Consider the following 20,702-nt stretch of genomic DNA (forward strand, 5'->3'; position numbering starts at 1 on the left):
AATGTCTACTGTTATGGGCAGAATTTGTGTGCCCATGATCAAAGTATTATACTGTAAATATTTTCTTGCCCTCTTACCTTTTAAGTAAGGCAAGCAGTAAACTTTTTTGAGAGTTTTAACATTTGTAAATTAAAAACATTGTTCCAGGCTTGTTCTCGAGGCTTATAACTATAATATCTCACTCTATACACACTCCACACTCACCCATACAAATGATCCTATACTTATGAAGAAAGAAACAATACTATAGTAAAACAAAGATCCACAGATTCTGGAGATCTAAAACAAAAACAACCAGAAATTGCTGGAGAAGCTTAGCAGCTTGACAGCATCTGTAAGGAAAAAGAACAGTTAACGTTTTGAGTCCAGTGTTCTGAAGAAGGGTCATTGGTCTTGAAGCATTAACAATATTGTATTTTTTCAGTGCCATGCTTGGAGTTTATTCGATGAGCTGATGCTTCTAGTTGGTGAAGGACTTGTAAATAGTTTCTCAATAAGCTGTCAGGCTTTTTTTGTATATTTGGATTATAAGGTTGATTTTCAGCTGAACTTGAATTTGGAAGAGTCCTTTTCTCAGTTTGAAGATAATACTGTTTGTTATCATGGTTACTCAGTTGATACAGCTGGTTAAATTGATTTTCTTTATGGAACCTCTGAACAGCTTTTTCTATTATTTTTAAAATAGATACAAAGGTGGCTTCCACTCATGTGACTTATACATGATCAAAAACCTTTTCCAAAAAGAGAGGCTGTCAGTTGATTACACATTCTGTTTGTCATTGACACTTGGATATTTATCCTGTCCAGTTTGAATGAGGGGGCTACATAGTACAATGATAGGTTGTTGGGATGTGTTCCACAATTGTCTAACAGAGTTTTGTTTCTTTTGTCTGTGAAGCAGAAAGATGATTTGGCTGAAATGCTATACTATGTTGACAGTCTATCGATAGAGAAAGGCATGTGAGAATTTCTGAATAGCTGTAAATGCCCATAATTATTTAGTATTTGCTTGAGACTCAGGATGGTGTGGAGCTCAGGAGCCAAAGGTCACCCATATTACAGCTGCCATTTTTCATTATTTGTGTTCAAAATATAATCTGAAAGTCTATAATTTTACAGAACCATAACATATCAGTGGATTTGACGAATTCTTGACAGTTTGCCTTATTGAGGATGGTGGATGTGATGTACAGCGTACAGTTGTGATAACTCTCCTTTGATCAAAGTATGTAGCTAAAACATGTAACTCTTCCTGCAATACAATAGTGATAATGCATCTTGCAGGTTGTCTACACACACAAAAGTGGTGGCTTGTGTTGAGTGTCTGTGGGTGAAGAACTAGGCACAGGAGGTGCTAGTGATATTTCTTTGTCTTAATTAATTGTTTTATGTTTATAGCTTTGTTTGTTTCCTTAATTATGCCAAATTTGGATTGGCTGTTTCTCCAGTTTTCTTCTGTATTTATAGAAAAGGTAAAGCAGTTATACTGCTTTCAATTAACTTTTAACAAATAAATTGGTTGTGTTGTTTCCCATGATCAGTTTTAGGATAAATTTGTTGAGTTGAGACTCCTCAAACATTTTGTTCTGAACAGCCGCTTAGTGGCCTGGACCGGCAATTACATGATGACATTTATCAGTAACTTAGAATGACACTGTAAATATTAAAACCATGTGAATAGTCGTGCATGCTCCAGGAAGGTTTTTAGCTGAAATTTTATACCCAACCATTATGTACAGTATATTTTATACAGCATCTCCTGTTCGGTACTAAAATAATATTTGCATTAAATGTGTTTTAGCTTGGAGTACCATGTTCAAGGCATTGAACAGTGCAGTCTCAATGCAAACCACTTGCGTCTCTACACCTTTTGTTGAAATTTCATTCATAAAGGCTCAAAAAGTGAGAGAAAAGTAAGAGTGATTTCACACCCTTGTCATTTATTAGCGCACAAAACCTCAAAGCTTTGTGGAAAAGAAGAAATGTGTCAAGAATTGTATATTGCCTCAAATAATAGGGCAATTTAAGCGATTACACCCTTAACCTCTGAACAGCAGACATTCATGTCTGTCTCCCAATGAGTTTCAGCAAATTAATGAATTGGAGTCATAAATAAGAATAAATCTCTGGACCACAGTAAAATGATAAGTTGAATAGTAGGGGGCCCACCACAAATGTGTGTTAAGCGGAACTTGGAGATAGCGGAGGAGGCCCATATGTAACTCAATTACCTAGGAACATGTTCCATATTAAAATATATCAATCAAAACACAATGATTAACTATATAAAATGTTTTCATTTTTCAATTTCTTTAGCCTGACCTTGTAACAAAAAAATTGGAAAGCATTTAAAATTAACTGCAAAAATTTGATAATCTTTTGCTGCCCAGTGTGCTGCCTTCAGGTGAGTGTGGTACAATCATGTACCATGTTGTCCATGTTTTGTCCTATACTTCAGAAATTGGCACTATTTCTACAGGCTTTATAGCTTCAGCTAGGGAAGCAGGCAGGTGAGTGGTCAGTAATTCATCAGACATTTTAGGTTATCACATTGAAGACAGACTGTCTACATTTGTCAGTTTTGTTGTGCAAAATGTGATATCATCCACCTCTGCTGTATGTCTCCTTGGATGTTACTGTGGGGATTTCAGCAGGTGAGCAAAAAGAACCCAGTTGTCGAGTTAGTTGGCTTTACATTCTTGGCATCCTTCACATTTGCAGCTAAATAAAGCTGTCTGGCAGAAGTTGGTGTTTGTGGTTTCTATCACTATCTTCCTTGCCATCTTCATCATAATCATGGTCTCTAGAAAAAAAATAGGATTGCAGTCTTACCTCTAATTGATGACCTTGATAACTTGAGCGATCAGTTACCACCTGAACTTAGTTTTTATGTTCCTGACCTGTTCCGGTCCATTGTCTATCTGTAACTTGGCCATGGTCTTGGGAGGCAAGAATGCCAGCTTGATTCTCTTGAGGTCAGCATTGTTGGGATGTACATGGTAGTTATTTGGCACGATCTGTCTTCTATTAATGTATTTTATCCACTTCCTGATCCTTACTTCAACAATGCTGGTGGTCATCCACGCAATTTTGTACTGCATGGGTAATGTCTTGACTTTTACAAAGCTATGTGTCTCCTTGGAGTTTCCTACCACAAGAAATGGCAGCTTTTCAATGCTGTCCACGTTGGCACATACCATACTAGTGACAAGTTCCTTACATTTCTTTTAACTATTACTTTTTAAACATGAAATAGTAATCTGGTAAAGGACAGAGTCCAATTTCAGATGTGTTAAAATGTCAATCTCTGTATACTAGTTCAGGATGTGGATGAGACCATTATGCAGCCATTAATCTGTTAGTGCAGTTCTAACTGTCATACCGTCGGTGTTTACTGCACAGAAGACAATGCCATGCCTTGCCATGAGTTTGTCCAGCCATCCGTCATTTCAGGTGAAATTCAAGTGACCCCAGCTTGTGACCAGTGACTCGTCTTCACTACAGAATTGGACCAGAGATGTGGGAATGTAGTCTCATTGAGCTTCCTTCAACCAATTAGTTGAGTTTCTTCGATGGGATACACAGCCATTCTCCTCCCCTTCCTTTCTGCAGAGGATGCCTGAATGTTGAACTGTTCCAGGATCCTCACTTTGTGTTTCAGAATGATTGATAAACTCAGTGGTGGAAACTCCCACTTCTCAGCGATGTCTGTTTTTAGTTTTGCACTGTGATTTTTAATTTGTTGTATTAACTTTACTTTGTCTCTAATCAACAGCACTTTTAACTTTCTCACAGCTTTCGCCATGTGTGGTATTCGAATGCACTTTAACGGCTTAATGTCATGCCCTAGCATGTCCTAACACCGCTCTGATTGTGCATGAGCTTATCCTTTGATCGTGTCAAACAATCAGCCAATGTAAAGTTACCAGTCTGTAACCTCGGCTTATCTGAGGTATTCTTCTATTGGATTTTTTATTCTGCCATTAGGAATGGTTGAAGACTTTGATGTAAGCCATTTCAAGTTATTCAAGTTTGACTGGTTGTGATTTCACTGTGTATTGGGGATGATATTTCATGTTTTATAGTCTTGACATGTACGTGTCTTGGAGGTCCTGTTAAGCATGAAAAAATAATGTGTGACTTCTAACTTAGTAATATATCACAAAGGGGGAAGGTTTTAAATTTTTCAAAGGAGAAAGGAGTAGAAGTGAGGCAAATTAAAATCTAGACAACTGAAGGCATATCTGCCAATGATGAAGCAGTTAATGTTGAGGTTTCTGAGTCTAGAATTAGAGAAGCATGGATCTTTCAACTCTTTCTTGAGTTGAAAGAGATATACTGAGGACTGGGTACATAGAGCATACAGCACGGAAACTGACCCTTTTTGGTCCAACTAGTCCATGCCGAACATAATCCCAAACTAAACGTCTGCCTATTCCTGGCACATATCACTCCAAACCTTTCCTATTCATGTACCTATCCAAATATCTTTTAAACACTGTAATTGTACCGACGTCCACCACTACTTCTTCCGGAAGTTCATTCAAACTCAAACTACCATCTGTGAATAAAAATTGCTTCTCATGTCTCTTTTAAATCTCTCTCCTGTCACCTTAAAAATGTGCCCCGTAGTCTTGAAATCTCTGTATCCTAGGAAAAGACAACTATCATTGACATGATCCATACTTCTCATAATTTTATAAACTTCTATCAGGTCAATCTCTTATGCTCCAGTGGAAAAAGTCATAGCCTTTCTTTATAATTCAAATCTTCCAAACCTGGCAACATCTTGGTAAATCTCTTCTGAACCCTGTCCAGCTTAATAATATCCTGCCTATAACTGGACACAGTATTCCAGAAGAGACCTCGCCAAGATCCTGTACAACCTCAACATTACTTCCTAACTCCTATACGTAAAGGACTGAGCAATTAAGGCAAGTGTGCCAAACACCTTTTTAACACCCTGTCTTTATGTGGCACAAACTTCAAAGAATTATGTTCCTGCACCCCTAAGTCCCTCTGTTCTACAACACTACCTAAGGCCCTAACATTAATTGTCTTGCACTTATCCAGGTTGAATCCATCTGCCATTTTTAGGCCATTGACTCATTTGATTAAGATATGTTTGTAATCTTAGAAGACCATCTTCGCTGTCAACTTTGCCACCAATTTTGGTGTCATCTGCAAACCTAACCATACTTTCAATATTCTCATCCAAAACATTTATGTAAATGACAAACAAAAGAGGACCCAGAATCAATCCTTGCGGAACACTGCTGATGACAGGCCTCCACCATCTGAAAAGCAACCCTCCACCATCCTACACTTGTCTCCTGCCATTAAACCAATTATGTATCCAATTGCCAAGCGCACCCTGAATCCCATGTGACCTAACTTTGCTTATTAGTCTACCATGTGGAGCCTTGTCAAAGACGTTTTACTAAAATCCAAATAGACCGTGTCTGCTGCTTTGCCATCCTATGCCTTTTTGATAACTTACTCGAAAGCACAGTTTGTGATACAGTTTTCCTCGCACAAAACCATGCTGACTATCCCTAATTAATTTTTGCCTCTAAATGTCCTGGGTTTTGAAAACAACAGAAACAGCAAACACACAGTTATGAGAAAATGACCAGTTCATGCAATTTGGTAATTTTATTTAAAGGGGTAAATGTTTATTGGGCAAACTGCTTTGATCTTTTTTAAATAGTGCCATGAGGCTTTTGGGAGAAAGGGAGATCACATCCTGGAGATCAGAAAGTGTGGTGCTGGTCAAGCAGCATCTAAGGAGAAGGGAAACATAAAGGAACGTTTTGAGTATAAGCTCTTCGTCAGCCTCATTCCTGATGAAGGGTTTATGCTCAATGTCGATTCTCTTGCTCCTCAGATGCTGCCTGACTGGCTGTGCTTTTCCAGCAGCACACTCTTCGATCATGGGGTTTTTAGCCCAGCTGAACTGATGCCTCTAGCATAAGTGTCACCTGAGATTCCACTGGACTTCTCTTTGAAATCTTATCAGATGAGTATGCAAACGATTGAGCCAAGTTGAAATAAAAAAAAATTGATGGTAATTTTCATTCCTAGTTCTGCAGCATAGAAATTAATGTTTGCAGCTATTCAGTATAAAATAAAACTAATGTTTTTGAAGCTGCCTATTGCTTTGATAAAATTGTCACAGCTGTTTGAGGCACTGAAGCAAGCTAAATACTTAACTTTTGGAATATAAGAATGGGAATTGTTCATTGTATCCTTATTTCTTTATCCCAGCGGAAGATCACTGCTTGCCACTGTCACTGTTCTGGTTTCAACAGCATTCAGGCTTAACTTAAAGGGAACGCAAAATTGCTTCATGTCCAGGGTATAAAAATAATTAGAATGAGAGAGATCTTTTCAATCAATGTTGCCTTTTTTTATCTTTCTCAAACTTTTAACTTGGTCCACCTAAATTTCTGCTATATACTTTCATGATAGTAGAGCTTTAAACCTTCGTGGATGCCCTTGTAGTTGAAAGAGCTACAAAGCATTGTTAAGAATTTCCTTCCGAAAATTCACTATTGTCGTGATATAGTGGCCTCACTTTGAACCATGGCATATTCTGAACTACATTTATAGATGATGCTTTGAAGTTGACTGTTCTTTAGATAACTGGGACCATCTTGTAAAATCCTATAATAATTTGTCAGCAATAATTATTAACTATTTGAAGGATCAAACAAATAGTTTTGAGTTTGTTTTGAATAATATCATTAATGAGATGTGCCATTTATGTTGACTACAGATGCTCTTGTACAATATTTTGTATTGGTGCAAAAATAATTCTATAATTTGTTTATCGTAAACAAATTTTGCAAAGGCGAAAAAAAATTGTTTAGTCTGAAAAATGTGTAAATTACAGTGTTCTACATCATTCAAACATTTAGTTTTCTTCTGCTTCCTTTCTGTTTATATGTTATACTATTATAGTTTTATTCTTTTTCAAAAGAAAATCAAAGCTAGAATCTTTATCAAAATTTAAACAAAAGGAATGTGGCAGGTAGCTTTGATGAATTAAATTTAAAGCGGTGTGTAGCGGCTTTGAATAGCTCAGATTCTAAATGTTCATACTTGTTTTAAAAATGACCTGGTGATATCATAACTCTATTAACCTGATTTCTCCCCCTCCTGTTCTACCTTCTGTCATATTAGAATCATATTTCTACCCAACATCGTTTTAACTCTGCCTCCCTCTTCTTTCGAAATACCGTGATTCTGAAACTACAGTTGGATTAGTAAGTGGCCTGGCACATCAATCCACTGTAATTGCTCTGAAAAATACTGCTAGGAGATGTGCAAGATTTGACCTTGCATGCTGTTTTTTTTTCCTCATGTTTAGGGGATTGCTTATCTTTTTTTTATTCCAACCTTCTCTACAGATTAACAGGGACTGGGACTACCAGAATTGATTGATTTTTCTCTTCTGCCTATGCATGCTGTATTCTGTGACTTGGAAAAAAGAAACACTCACTACTTCCTTGATTTTTCCCATTCTTTTTCACTCACTTTTTTTTTTCTCTCTCTCTCATCCTCTCCTTAAGGGTGCCCAACAGCATTTTTCCCTTTGTTTAAAATCCAGTCAGCAGTTTAAATATTTAGTCAGCTTACTTGTGCCCTATTTATTACCTCCTACCCGCCCTCCCAGAACACAGTGATGTTGATGTTCTCGTTTGGTGTTTCAATACAAGAAAAATGGGAGCTTGGTTGTAATCTCTGTCAGAATTAAATTACACATCAGTGGTGTCAGTGCTGTATGTTTAAGGAAATATGTATTAACCTATTAGCTTCCAGTTTTCATTGGAGACAAGCCATTTTCACGCTGAGCTTGTGTTCCTGCTTGAAGTCTTCCTGTCACTGTTCCGTATCCACGACCCAGCCTAGGGCGTCTTTTGACGGATAGCTAGCCATTTCCTGTGCTGTACACTAACACTAATTGAAAATTTGGGTGGCCTTGCTTATTTATTTTGAAGGAATGCAATGGGTTATATTTTCATGGCAGTTTCTCAGCAGTGCAGCATTTCAGTCTCTCGATCATTGAAAGCTAAAAATGAGATTGTGAGGCTTAATTTGATTTAGGTATTTTATATCATTTAAAGCCTTACTGAAATTTCTGTAGCAGCATAAACAATTTCTGTTTTCTTTTGAGACATGTAACGTTATTTGAGTTATACTATATTTCTGTGTAAACAATGCTGTTGTGGGGCTTCAATGCATTTGATGTGAATTTTGAATCTTTTACTTGAAAGAACTTATCTTTGGTAAACTACGTAACTGTGTTTATACTCAAAAGCACTTTAACCAAATAGATTTAAATGGAAAACAAAATAAAGTCAAAACAATACCTAATAATATGCTCTGCTAATTCCTGAGAGCAAATACTTTCCCAACAAAATTGCTGTTATTGGGGATTTACCTTTTTGTTTTTGCAGCAAGGTAAAAGGTCATGTACTGTAGTGACATTCACTTTAGACTTCTTAGCTTTAAACACATTTCAGGATGTTTTATGAAGTACTATATTTTTTTACCATGGACTTGTCAGTACAGTGCAAGCAAATTTCATTTATCAACTCATTGGGAACACATTGCCTTCTAATGAGTGAACAAACAAGTCAACGGTATTCAATTCTTCACTGTTCTTATCCTTCCTTAATTGTTGTACACACTGTAATTTGTTTCTACTCTTATATTAACTTCCAGGATAGAAAGAGACAATGTTTTCCCATCCATGTTTTTGGCAAGAGTGTCTCATATTTCTTAAAGCATTGAAAGCCGAAAGGATAAATTGTCACCTTTTAAGTTCCCCTCTAAGTCTTCAAACCTGGGCTTGTATTCCTTCAATGTCATTGGATCAATCTACTGAAGCTCCCTATCTAATGACAGGATAAAAGACTAACTATAAGCTTCTCAAAGGCAATCTGCAATGAATGCCAACCTTGCCAGCAACGACCACATACTGTGATGAATAAGTAGATCTTAGCGCCTTGCTGAGATACGGTTTCATAGACGTTGGGCACCATCAGATTTTCAGCATGTTTAGCATCTTAAGTCAGCATGTTCTTTCATTTCAGGAAGATCACAGTCCAGTCCATTCCTGTTCATCCGAAATTGTAAAGATTTCTTGCTGATGAGGCATGGTGAGTCCTTAATCAAAATAGAGACTTAATTGACATATAGTTCACCCTCCATAATTAGAGAAGCTGTATCTTTGGTATGGTATTAAATCAAGGACTGTTTTGATTTTTGTAAAAGCAGTGTAGTTTATCCTGCTGTCTGGCTGGAATCTTGCTGTGTGCTTACTGGCTGCTACATTTTATCCATTTAAACAGGGATCTCAAAAATCTTTGTTTGCCTGTAAAGACCTTCAGGTGTGCTGAGCTTGTGAAGAATACTATTGAAACCAAATTTCTTATTAGCTAGTAATTGATCTAGCTCTGTTTGCTAGATGTGCAATAAATGATGATACACAGCTGTACCTCATTTGGAAAATCTAAATTTATACTAAGTAGAAAAGAAAATGATTTTGTTTTTAACTTGTGAATATTATTAAACAGAAAATTCTGTTATCAGTTTGAATCTGTTCTAGACTACAGGGCAATAAAAAAAAATTTGTTCTGGCTCTCTAAGCTTATTCTGTCACTTTTTAAAATCAATTGTATTTTGATTCATATTTATGGCTGTTTGCTGTTTTATTCAGAATCTCTTTTATTATAGTTATCTCCCTGCTCCAGCATTATGCATGATTTGTAACTCCTTTGAGGCCTTTAGTTAAATTTTTGGTCAGTCAAAAGCATGCGTTTCTGCATGTGTTAGTTTATAAACATTATTTAAAATGAATGCACAGAGGAAAATAGTAGGTACACATTGTGTGGCAAGTTGTGAAACTGCTTACTATTGTCTGAGCTGTAGGGTGGTTCTGTTCAATGTTACGCTTTTTGTGTTACAAACCAAAGTTTGAAATGTCACTGGTGAGAGGAGACCATACACTCTGTCTGGTTCCATCCTGAGCTCTCTGGAGATTTGCAGTAATATTTTTCTGTATACTTCATTAATCATTAACCTATTTTTCAAAGTTAGTTTTTCTTGTACAGGTAAGTGCCTTTTTAATCCAGCAGCCTTGGAATTCAGCTTTTGCTGGCCCGGCAATTTGCTAAACATTGGAGGTCAAGTGTGTTTAATGCACAAACCTTTTAAAAGTGCAGCCCTCACCTTGACTTGTATCAATCGCATACCTAATGAATGTTTTTCCAGTAAGACATCAAAAACAAATTGTAGGATATCCAAACTGGACAAAGTGGGATATAGTATTATGAATAAGGGTTGAAATTGACCCACTATAGCAAAAACTGGAAATACTGAGTGTGATTAGATTAGATTACTTAGTGTGGAAACAGGCCCTTCGGCCCAACAAGTCCACACCGACCCGCCGAAGCGTACCCACCCAGACTCATTCCCCTACATTTACCCCTTCACCTAACACTACGGGCAATTTAGCATGGCCAATTCACCTAACCTGCACATTTTTGGATTGTGGGAGGAAACCCACGCAGACACTGGGAGAACGTGCAAACTCCACACAGAGAGCCGCCCGAGGCGGGGGGAATTGAACCCGGGTCTCTGGCGCTGTGAGGCAGCAGTGCTAACCACTGTGCCACTGTGCTGCCCACCGTGTGTTGATTAGGGTGGTTGAAACTGAACTTGGTTTTGCTTGGATAACAGTTAAGAAACTAAAACATGAGATTGTGCGTGAAGTACATTTTTGTAGTTGACCATTTTAAGATATGCAAGGGTTGTAGGGTGAATAAAATATAGTTTAGTCAGATATTAGAATTGATCATTTATATGGTGTCAAGGTTTTTTGTGCATTCTATTGCTTTTGATGAAACTGCTGTTTATTATAAAGTACAGACTATGTCATGAAACATTTCTCCAAAAAAATTAATTTTCAAGGAGCAAGTATAGAATACCCACAGCTGATTTTAATGTGCCTTCAATTCAGCTAAGAGTAGTGCTAATGGTGTATGCCTCAGCAGTTGATAAGATCGGCACTGGCCTGTGTCTGTGATCAAAAATTCTTAAAGGCCATATTTTTTACAACAGTTTTTTGATATGTAACAGATCCCTTCATAGGGGTTAGCTACACATCAGTCATTTGGTTGAATGCTGATTGTGATTCAGATCAGTTAGCTGGGGATGTGAAATATTGTGTAATATACAGTAAAAAAGTATAGTGCACAGATTTGATTTGAGATTATCAATTCATGGCAAAAAAACTGAGGAAAAAAAATCATCAAGCTCATTTTTCATTTGTACTCTTGCTGGTGATAGACAGTAAGAAATGCATCTCCTGTTGCGTATTAAATGTACCATGTTAAACATTTGTATTAAAGGTTGTACTTGAATGAGACCAACTTGTCAAAATCAACTGCTCCAAATGTGCAGCTTACTGATCACCCAAATGGCTGTTGGAAATATTGATGTGCAAAATATTAAATAGAATGAAGGGTGTTTTGTTTTCGCTTTAAAATTTAAGTGATGCCTTTGCACAATCCGTAAGTTTGTAATTTTGATTATCTTACCATTTATTAATGGACTGGACGTACACTGGAGTGCTTGACATTGTCAAGACGTTCAGTCTGCAAAGTATTAAAGAATGCTGAACCAGTTGATTTGACTTTGAAAAAGTAATGTGTTCAACTTTTTGGTGCAGTATAAATTTGTCATGATTGTTCAAATTCTAATGTATTCCACATAAAAGTGAGCTATAATAATATTTTTGGCATATTTTGTTAATTGTCCTGTTCTCATTTTGACTGAGATACCATTTATGCCTATGTCTGAAGTGCAAGTATGCACGAAGAAGAAGATTACTTTCTTATGTTGGCCCTTAATGCATCCAGATGCTCTTGCAATGTATTGTTGCAATACCTATTTTACCTGAAGTCATGTAACAATAAGAAGCCTGAAAGTTATCTGTTTAACATATTTTATTTAACATGCTTTATTAAAGTGTTGAGAGTGGTTGATATTGTGAATTGAAATATTAAACATTAATTCAAGGGAGAGATTCTGCAAATGCCCTAAACTATGAGTACAAAGCCAATAGTTGAAATACTCAGTTTGTGTACCATTTTTAAATCCAAGTTGGCATCCATTCTGTTTTAGTTGTCAACTGTGGACAAGCTATTAGTTTTGAGTCAGGAGGTGATGCATTAAAGTCTCAGTCTATCAATCTGAGCTAAAAAATCTGGACTGCCAGTTTATGCAGTAGCTAGGAAGTGCTGCAAAGTGTGAAATGCTGACTTTTGGGTGACACGTTAAACGAAGGTCTTGTCGGTCTTTTGCAGGTGGGAGTAATAAAGTTTTTTGACATGATTTCTGATTGGACCAGGGGATGTCTTCCTGGTGACCTAGATAATATTTATCCCTAAATTAACATCACTAACAAAAAAAAGTGAGTGGCTCATTGTTGTAATAGCATTTAGTGCGAATTTATATTGCACAAATTAGCTTTTGTGCTTCTTACATCATTTAAAAAAAATCTTATTTACTTTGCAGCATTTTGGGATGTCTTAGGATTCTAGTAATAGACTATTTAAGTGCCAATCCCCCTTTTATAAGTTAATGAGTTGAATTAACATAATTCAAAATTCGGATTGTGTCAAAGTTGTTTGCCATTCCTGCCAGCAGAATATTGAATTCAATAGGATGATGCCCTTGATAAGCCTAGGTTCTGGATTGATATGTCTAGATTAGGTGAATTTGTGCAAGCTTGTCATGTGACCATGCCAACCATTTGGCGTGGAGTAAAACCAAGCTGGAATTAACTGCTGAGTGCTGGACAAGCCATCATTTAATAAGATCTCCCTGTCAAATTGCATTCAAATTCTGCATGTATGGTTAAACCTGTGAGAATGTTAAACATATTGGTTGGATACAAAGTGAAATTGATACAGCAAGGGAAATCTGTGGTATAAAATGAAACTTGGACATTATTAAGAAATAGGAGATTCTGCCAATGTGTTTGTAAGACATTTTGAACCAAGGCTTCCATCAACTTTCCAAAATCTGGAGTTATCATTCACCAGCAATTAATTGAACCAGCCATATAAATACTATGGCTATTAGAGCAATTGGAATTCTGCAACAAGAACTTGCCTCCTGTCTCCTCAAAGCTTCTTCACCAGCCACAAATGAGGAGTGTGATGGAATACTTTTCACTTGCCTGGATTGGAGCAACTTCAACAATACGTAAGAAGCTCAACTATTCAGGACAAAACAGCCTGCTTGAAGGGCATTCCATCTGACATCTTCTGTGTTCACTCCCTCCAACACTAACGCACAGTGGATGCATTATGTGTAGCATCTATAAGATGCAGTGCAACAATTCACTCAAATCCTTACACAGCACCTTCCAAACCTAAGACCTAAATCTAAAACCTAGAAGGGCAAGGGCAGCAAATACATTAGAACATCACCTTCTACAGTTCCTCTGCATGTCACACACCATCCCGAGTTGGAACCGGAGCTTGTTCATTCACTATTGCTGGGCCAGAATCCTGTACTACCCCACTAAAAGTATTGTGAGTGCACTGCAGTGGTACAAGAAAGGCAGCACACCACTTTCTATGCTGGTCTGATCAGCAATCCGTACATCTTATGAAGGAATAAAAGAAATTGAATTGACCAGTGAGGTAATCATAGATGTAGTGCATTCTTCAACTGAGGAATCCAATAACCCTGAGGAGTCTGAATGCCTGCCCTCCCGCCTACCTGCCTGTTTCTCTAGTTGCAGCCATAAAGGCTGTAGAGATGCTCTGCAATTTGGAACTGTAGTACAAAAACAGTTTTGACTGCATTGATGGTAGGGTAGACTATCACATTTGGTCAAAGATAGCCAGCTAAGCAGAAAATATTATTGAGTTTTTACGAAGCTAGCTCCTAAACCTCCTTGATGCCTTTTACTTTATAAGATCAGGGCATTGTAATGTGTACAAGTTGAAAATAAATACATTTTTCATAATTTACTGCTTTGTTTTCATTGGTAATTTTTTTGACTGTGTTTATAGGAAAATCTGATTGCATCAGGCCCTCCTTGGCTATCTCAAAGCTCCAGTTTACAGAGACTTGTGGGCAGACTCCTTGAGATGTGATTCATTGTGATTTCACTGTCTATGTTCTTCTAAAATAAAGTGTTTACTTGTGGGATTCACTGTCTTTCCCAACATGTGCTATTCAGTCCTAACTGCCTATGGTTGGTAATAAGCTGCTGCTTTTGCTGCTGCAGTCCATATGGTGTTGATATACTAACTGTTAGGAGGGAATTCTAGATTTCTTATTGTCACAAAGAGATGGTGATACCGTTCCAGGTCAGGACGGTGATATCATTCAAGTTCAGGATGATGTGTGGATTGGACTGGGGCTTGCAGATGTTGCCTTTCCTTTATGTCTACTGTCCTTGTCCCCTCAGGTGGCAGTGGTAATGTGTTTGGATGGTACCACCAAAGGATCTTGGCAAGTTCATGTGCATCTTTTAAATAATGCATGTAACACTGTTGCTCTGGTAAAAATATTGGCCACAGTCGTGTGGTGGAAAAACCAGTGGACATATTAAAAATGTGATGTGACAAGTGGAACATCCTCGATTGTTACCTGATTCTATTGTGAAAGGATCCCAGGCCCATAAAATTAGACAGGAAGGAGAGGCATCTATGATGAAGGAAATAATTTGAAATTTCAATTTTTTGATATCGTGTTCAAAAATGTAAATAAGAGGGATGAAGGTTAAGTGAATGAGGCTGACATGTTTAAATCTTCTTTAACAGAACTGTAACAAATGGATTATAAAATGAAAGAGTTATAGCAAACAGTCTACTTAGACATTGAATCAGATCCAGTATGGGAGTTTAATACTTTGTCTTTCAAGTAATAAATGAAGAGATAGAAAACATCTCAAATACCATATGATGAGCAATAGAGACTGGTCCATCTGGTGGTAGTTCCAACTAAGTATTGTAATGAAAGTTTACAATAGAGGGTCATCTGAGAATTAGGAAGGCAAGCTTAAATATTAAAATTTTTATTGGCCAGTATTACTTCAAGTTGTCGTCAGATTTTGCCAGGTAGTGGGAAAACCCTAATCATTAATTAAATATGTGGATCTCGAGTCGCATGAAGGTCATGTCACTTAAGGGCACTTTTGAATCCGTCAAGAGTTTAAACAACCAGTGATGCCAGTCATTCTGGTCACCTATCAATGAGATAGCTATATATACCCAATTTAGATATTCCTAATAATACACATCTCAGAAGTAGATGGGACTTGAGGCAGGGACACTGCCACTGCGCCACAACAGCCGCCCTCCATGTACTCCTGATTTATGACTTGAATTTAAATGTCAACAGCTGCTGTGGTAGGATTTGAACCCAAATCCCCACACTGTTAGACCGGGCCTCTTATTTTACAACTTTGCCACCATCTCTCCCAAGAACCTATTATTAAATGTAGCTTATGTCAAGAATACTTGGCATGGTAAAATAATTTGCTTTGCTAAATGTAGCATTTTCTTTTTGTTTATTGAACCGGTTTATTGAGTCTGGCATGAATGAATTTCAACTGATCATATGTCCTGCAATCAGTCGTTTTGTCGATGAAGAATTCTATCCTGCTTCTGAACTATTCTTTCAGATCTGACTGAGAATTCAATATACTATGGCTATTTACTTTAACAAGTTAACCAAAATGTTTAATGTTTTGAAGATGTGAAAAACTAGTAAAAACACATGTATTTTGATCGGCAATTGAAAATAGCTCTGTATTGTTATAATTAAACCAGTTCAAGTCCGTATACTTTTACAAAAGGCAGATCATGTTTGACAAATTTATTAGAGCTGTTTGATGTAACTAATAAGGTTGATAAAAGGGAACCAGAAATTGAAGCATAATTGGATCTTCAAAAGATTAATACATTTGATAAGGAGTTGTGGTTGATGTATTTAGATGGACAGAGAATTTGTTAACAAACAAGAAGCAAAGAGTAACGATAAATGAGGCTTTTTCATTTTGTATGCTGTAGCTAATACTGCTGGAAGGTTCAGTGCTGGGTCCTCAATTATTTACATTCTGTGTTCATGACTTAGATGAAGAGACAGAATAATATATCTAAGTTTGCTGATATAAAGCTAGATGGGAATGCTAACTGCGAGCAGTATATAACGAGGCTTTAAAAAGATATTGTCAAGTTGATAGAGTGGCAACAAGGTGGTAGCTGGTATGTAGTGTAAGTTGCAAAAGTCAAAAGGCAGAATTTTTAACGTATGAAGCTTGTATAATATAAACAATTGGTGTATGACAAAGGAATTGGAGTAAAAGGGTAAAGCTCCAGTTTGGGGCTTTATTGAGACAGTACTTTGATTACTGTATGCAGTTTTGCTCTCCATAGTTAAGGATATACTTGTCTTGGCAATGAATGTACACAAGATTGGTACCTGGAATTAGTGTTCTTGGAATGAGAGGTGAGTAAATTGGATCTATACTCTCTGGAGTTGAGGAAAATGTGAGGTGATTTCAATGAAACATGCAAGATTCTGAATGGCTTGACAGGGCAGATGCTGAGACATTGTTTCAGCTCGGGGAAAATAGGATCAAGGTAAGAGGCTATTAATTTGGGGCTGAGATGAGAAGTTTATTCACTTACAGTATATGGTTATAAATCCTTGTGGAATTCTTTGTCCAAGAGAATTATGAATTCTCCATTGTTGAATATATTAAAGGCTAAGATAGAGTTTTGATGTCTCAGGGAATCAAGGCATGTGGGGAATGAGCAGCAAAATGGAGTTGAGAAAAAAGATTAGCTATGATCTTATAGAATGAAGGAGCAGACTCGACGGGACATATGGTCTACTTCTGTTTCTACTATCTGTTCAAACAACCTTTATTGAATTGCCATTTGAAATGCTTGAGCTGTCTTTGTTTTTAATTATGAATGAATCTTCAAAATATGAGAAGCTCCATTATGTTGGTTTTCTAGATGAGACTTGCAGTGCAAAAGATTTTGCTGCTTACTTGTGATTGGAGCTACAGTGATAATATTGTTAGTTTATTCTAACAAGTAGGTAATTCCATGTAAAACCTGATGGAACTAGAGATTTGCAGCTGAGCTCTTGAGTAGTTATTTGAAAAGAGTTGTAATCACTGCCTGTAACCTAGTGATTATTGATGGACATTTAGCGCTGGGGATTTGCCAATAATAATGAATAATGTGCTTTTAATAAATAACTCTAAGTGTTCATTTTGGTGCCACAAGTACTTTCATTGTGGAAGGATTCAAACTTTTATGCTTTCACATTTTAAGACTGTAGCATTGCCACTATGCAGGATTTACCTGTTAAGTACAAACAGAAGATCGAGAAAATGCATAATTTGTTTGAGTAAAATAAGAAAAAAAGCTACCATTTCAGGTGGGACATCTACACAAAAATACTTTCTGGTACATTATGATTGAAAAGTTGACTATTTCTTTCTTTCTCATCTGCTGACTGAACTACTTTTCCAGCCATTTATACTTTTGAATTAATTCCTTTATTAACAGTATTCAGTCAGTCTTGCTATAGAGCTTGAAAACTTATAAAAATATGTATGTGAACACCAGCTGCTTGGTAAAATACTGACCAATCAACATCGTGAAGAGAAGTACTGTTTTTGTCAAAAGAATGATGAAACATTCATTTGTCTCATTGTAGGCTTGCATTGTATTTTTTAATTATTTCTGTTTTTTTATTTGAGAGAGATTTTCTTCTTTGTTGAAAATTAATTGGAAAAATATCATTGCTTGACTGCCAGGGCTACACCTTATAACTTAGATGAAGAGACACAATAATATAGCTGTTTGTATGCTGCTCACTTACCCCATACTGAAATGAGTTTTTAAGATAGTTGAAAATAAATTAACAGATAATGCAAATATTGTACATTTTGTAAATGCAGTGCTGTCCTCCACAGAATGAGCTGAGTTGTTTGCATTACAGTGGCAATTCTTAAAGTTGACAATATGAAGCAAGATTGAAAGAAGTTGCTTCTTGAATATAAGTTACATAGTAAGATGCAATGAGTAATGATTTTAAAGCAAACTTGATTATTTTCAATATTTTGCTGTAGGATTGTCTTTAACTCATGAGTTTCTTGTCTCTCTTTGTAGCTATTTTTCATCCCTTTTAATATCTAAAGCTACCTTAAGTTTGGGAATGAAGCAGTTTGATCATTCCTATTTCAAATTGAATGAATAGAACACATCAGAACCAACTGTTGTATTGGAAAGCGCTGTTTTGTTATTGCAATCTTCTGGTTTTGAAAAGAAAAATGGCTGTTGTGATAAAATGTGAACTGTCAGTTCTCTAGGCATCCATGTCTGTATTGCAAGGACTCAGTGAAGACTATGAATTTAGTTATATATTCAACTAAAGACTAGTCTACCACCAATCACTTTTGACTAGAATTGTCCATTTCTATTCCTTAATTATATTAAGGCTTTAAGGATTTAAGGTTTAAGCAAAGAAGGTATCTGGAAAACTATTTTAAGAATATGATAGTCTGAGAAATTACAGGCAATGTTTTTTAGTAAATACAAAAGCTTATGATAGAGATGTTTGTATTACTGTACATTTGAAATAGTTGGAAACTGTGTCAGACTTCAGTATTTCCAATAACTTCAAATAATTCTTTCACCCAAATGTTTTGATCGATGTTGGATGAAAGCACTTTAGTTCTTACCACAATATATTTTGTTGAAAACTATTATTAAGCGTTAATAGGATTCTGAATAGATGATCTTATAATTGCTATATATTTTTGGATTTGCATGCATAATATTATTTATCTTTCAAAGTACGTAGACTAATATAGTGCAGAACTGTCAAATCACTTAAAGGAAAGATTGTGAGCCCTCTCTTGCTTTGATTTTCTCGTTCTTAACTACATTGCATATTGAAAATATCAATTGTGGATGGTCCCTAAATTAAATTGCTGTTTGAGTACTAAATTCTAAGTCTGATAAGCATGTTAACAAGATAGCGTGCAGATATTGTTTGCTTACTTTCTCCTACATTGAAACTTTGCCCAGAATGGTTGCAGATGACCTCCAATGTGAATCTTGATTCTTTTTTGGAAAAGAGCAAAAAAGGTTTGGAAGCTTCAAATGTGGTGACTTTTCTGTTGCTTTTTGTCTGTCTCTCTCTCTCTCTCTCTCTCTCTCTCTCTCTCTCTCTCTCTCTCTCTCTCTCTCTCTCTCTCTCTCTCTCTCTCTCTCTCTCTCTCTCTCTCTCCCTCTCTCTCTCTCTCTCTCCACCCCATTGTCTTAAATATAAAGATCTATAAGAAAATAATAATTTTAACTTATGTACAACAAAATCCAGTGAAGTAATTCCAAGTGATTTAAAATTTAGTTGTTTTTATTTTATAGATGTTCATTATTTTTGAATTTTCTTAAATTTTGAGGTGGTAGCTTAGGATTTGGCAACTTGAAGGAGCTTGATGCTAATGGTATTTACAAATTATGAACAAGTATTACTTTTGAAGTACTGACATCTCTCACTAATGAATGCAACCAATTTGTGTACTTTGGTTAAAACAATGTATATAATACAAAAGTGTTTTTTTCATAATGTGAGATGAATGTTTTATGGGCATAATTGCAGACAAGTTTTGGATGAGAAGTTTCTACTGCTGAGACACTTGTTTACTTTTTTCATGGCATAGATGATTTCACACTTCATGTGCTGGGTTGCTGAATAGCTGATTGTTTTGGGAACTGCTGACCCCCTCAATTGCCTATAAAGAGAGGAATTCGTGAGCAGACTGACTATAATCTAATACTACTGCTGCCTACTGTTGTTTATTCCACATTGCACGTATTCTGCGTAATGAAGGATGTGAACAACAGTTTTTAAAAACAACTGCAAATGTAGTTACACATACCACATTTTGATATCCTTCGTTCCTTTTTTGATGATTTACTGTGAAGCAACTGCTCAGTTTTGTATCATCATAGTGGTTTTGCAGCTTGAAGCAAATGAGGATACAGAGTAGCACTGCAGTTCAAAAATCTATTTTATCTGCTTTGCTATTTGGAAAAATAGTTCATGTTTTACTACTAATTCTGTTTCTGAGATTAATTACGTGAAACAGAATCTTGATTATGACACTTTTTTTGTTTTCTTGGTTTTTGTGTGTTCATGAACCCATGGTAACATTCTAAAGTTTATTTTTCTTTTCTAAAATAAATGTTCATCTACCTAAATTCGAGGGATGGTAGAAAGTGCTTACATTTATAGAATACCTTTCCTGACCTCAATGTCTGTGTTTTACAGCCAGTGAGTCACCTTGTCGTTTAGTCAATGTTGTAATGTAGGAAAAAATAAATGTTACATTTTCTGTGCAAGAATATTGGGAGAAATCTGTGCTAAAGAAGCTTGAAGTAATAATTCTTAAATTATTTTACTCATGATGTGCTTCAGTTCATAAAATGACTAATTTAAATCAATTCTCACTTGCATGACTTGTTTAATTGATGTGCTGGAGAAGAGGTTAGTTTTAAAAAAAGTTATAGACAATGCAGTTTGTTAATTTGCTTCTTCAACTTCTTTTGGCAATTGATAAGCCTGTATAAAAACCTATT

At 36.2% G+C, this 20,702-nt stretch overlaps 1 protein-coding gene across 5 annotated transcripts in view; it reads left to right on the plus strand.

The window, feature by feature from the left end:
- The window catches only part of exoc2 (exocyst complex component 2), a 308,570-nt gene that overhangs the window by 23,514 nt on the left and 264,354 nt on the right, over positions 1–20,702 (plus strand). The window contains exon 2 of one of the 5 annotated variants that reach the window (XM_072560530.1): positions 9,102–9,167. The exons of the other annotated variants lie outside the window; for them this stretch is intronic. The gene's annotated coding sequence lies outside the window, so the exon portion shown is untranslated. The remainder of the gene's footprint in view (positions 1–9,101; positions 9,168–20,702) is intronic. 5 annotated transcript variants of the gene reach the window in all.

This window comes from Chiloscyllium punctatum, chromosome 41 (assembly GCF_047496795.1).
Source record: "Chiloscyllium punctatum isolate Juve2018m chromosome 41, sChiPun1.3, whole genome shotgun sequence".
Taxonomy (NCBI): Eukaryota; Metazoa; Chordata; class Chondrichthyes; order Orectolobiformes; family Hemiscylliidae; genus Chiloscyllium; species Chiloscyllium punctatum.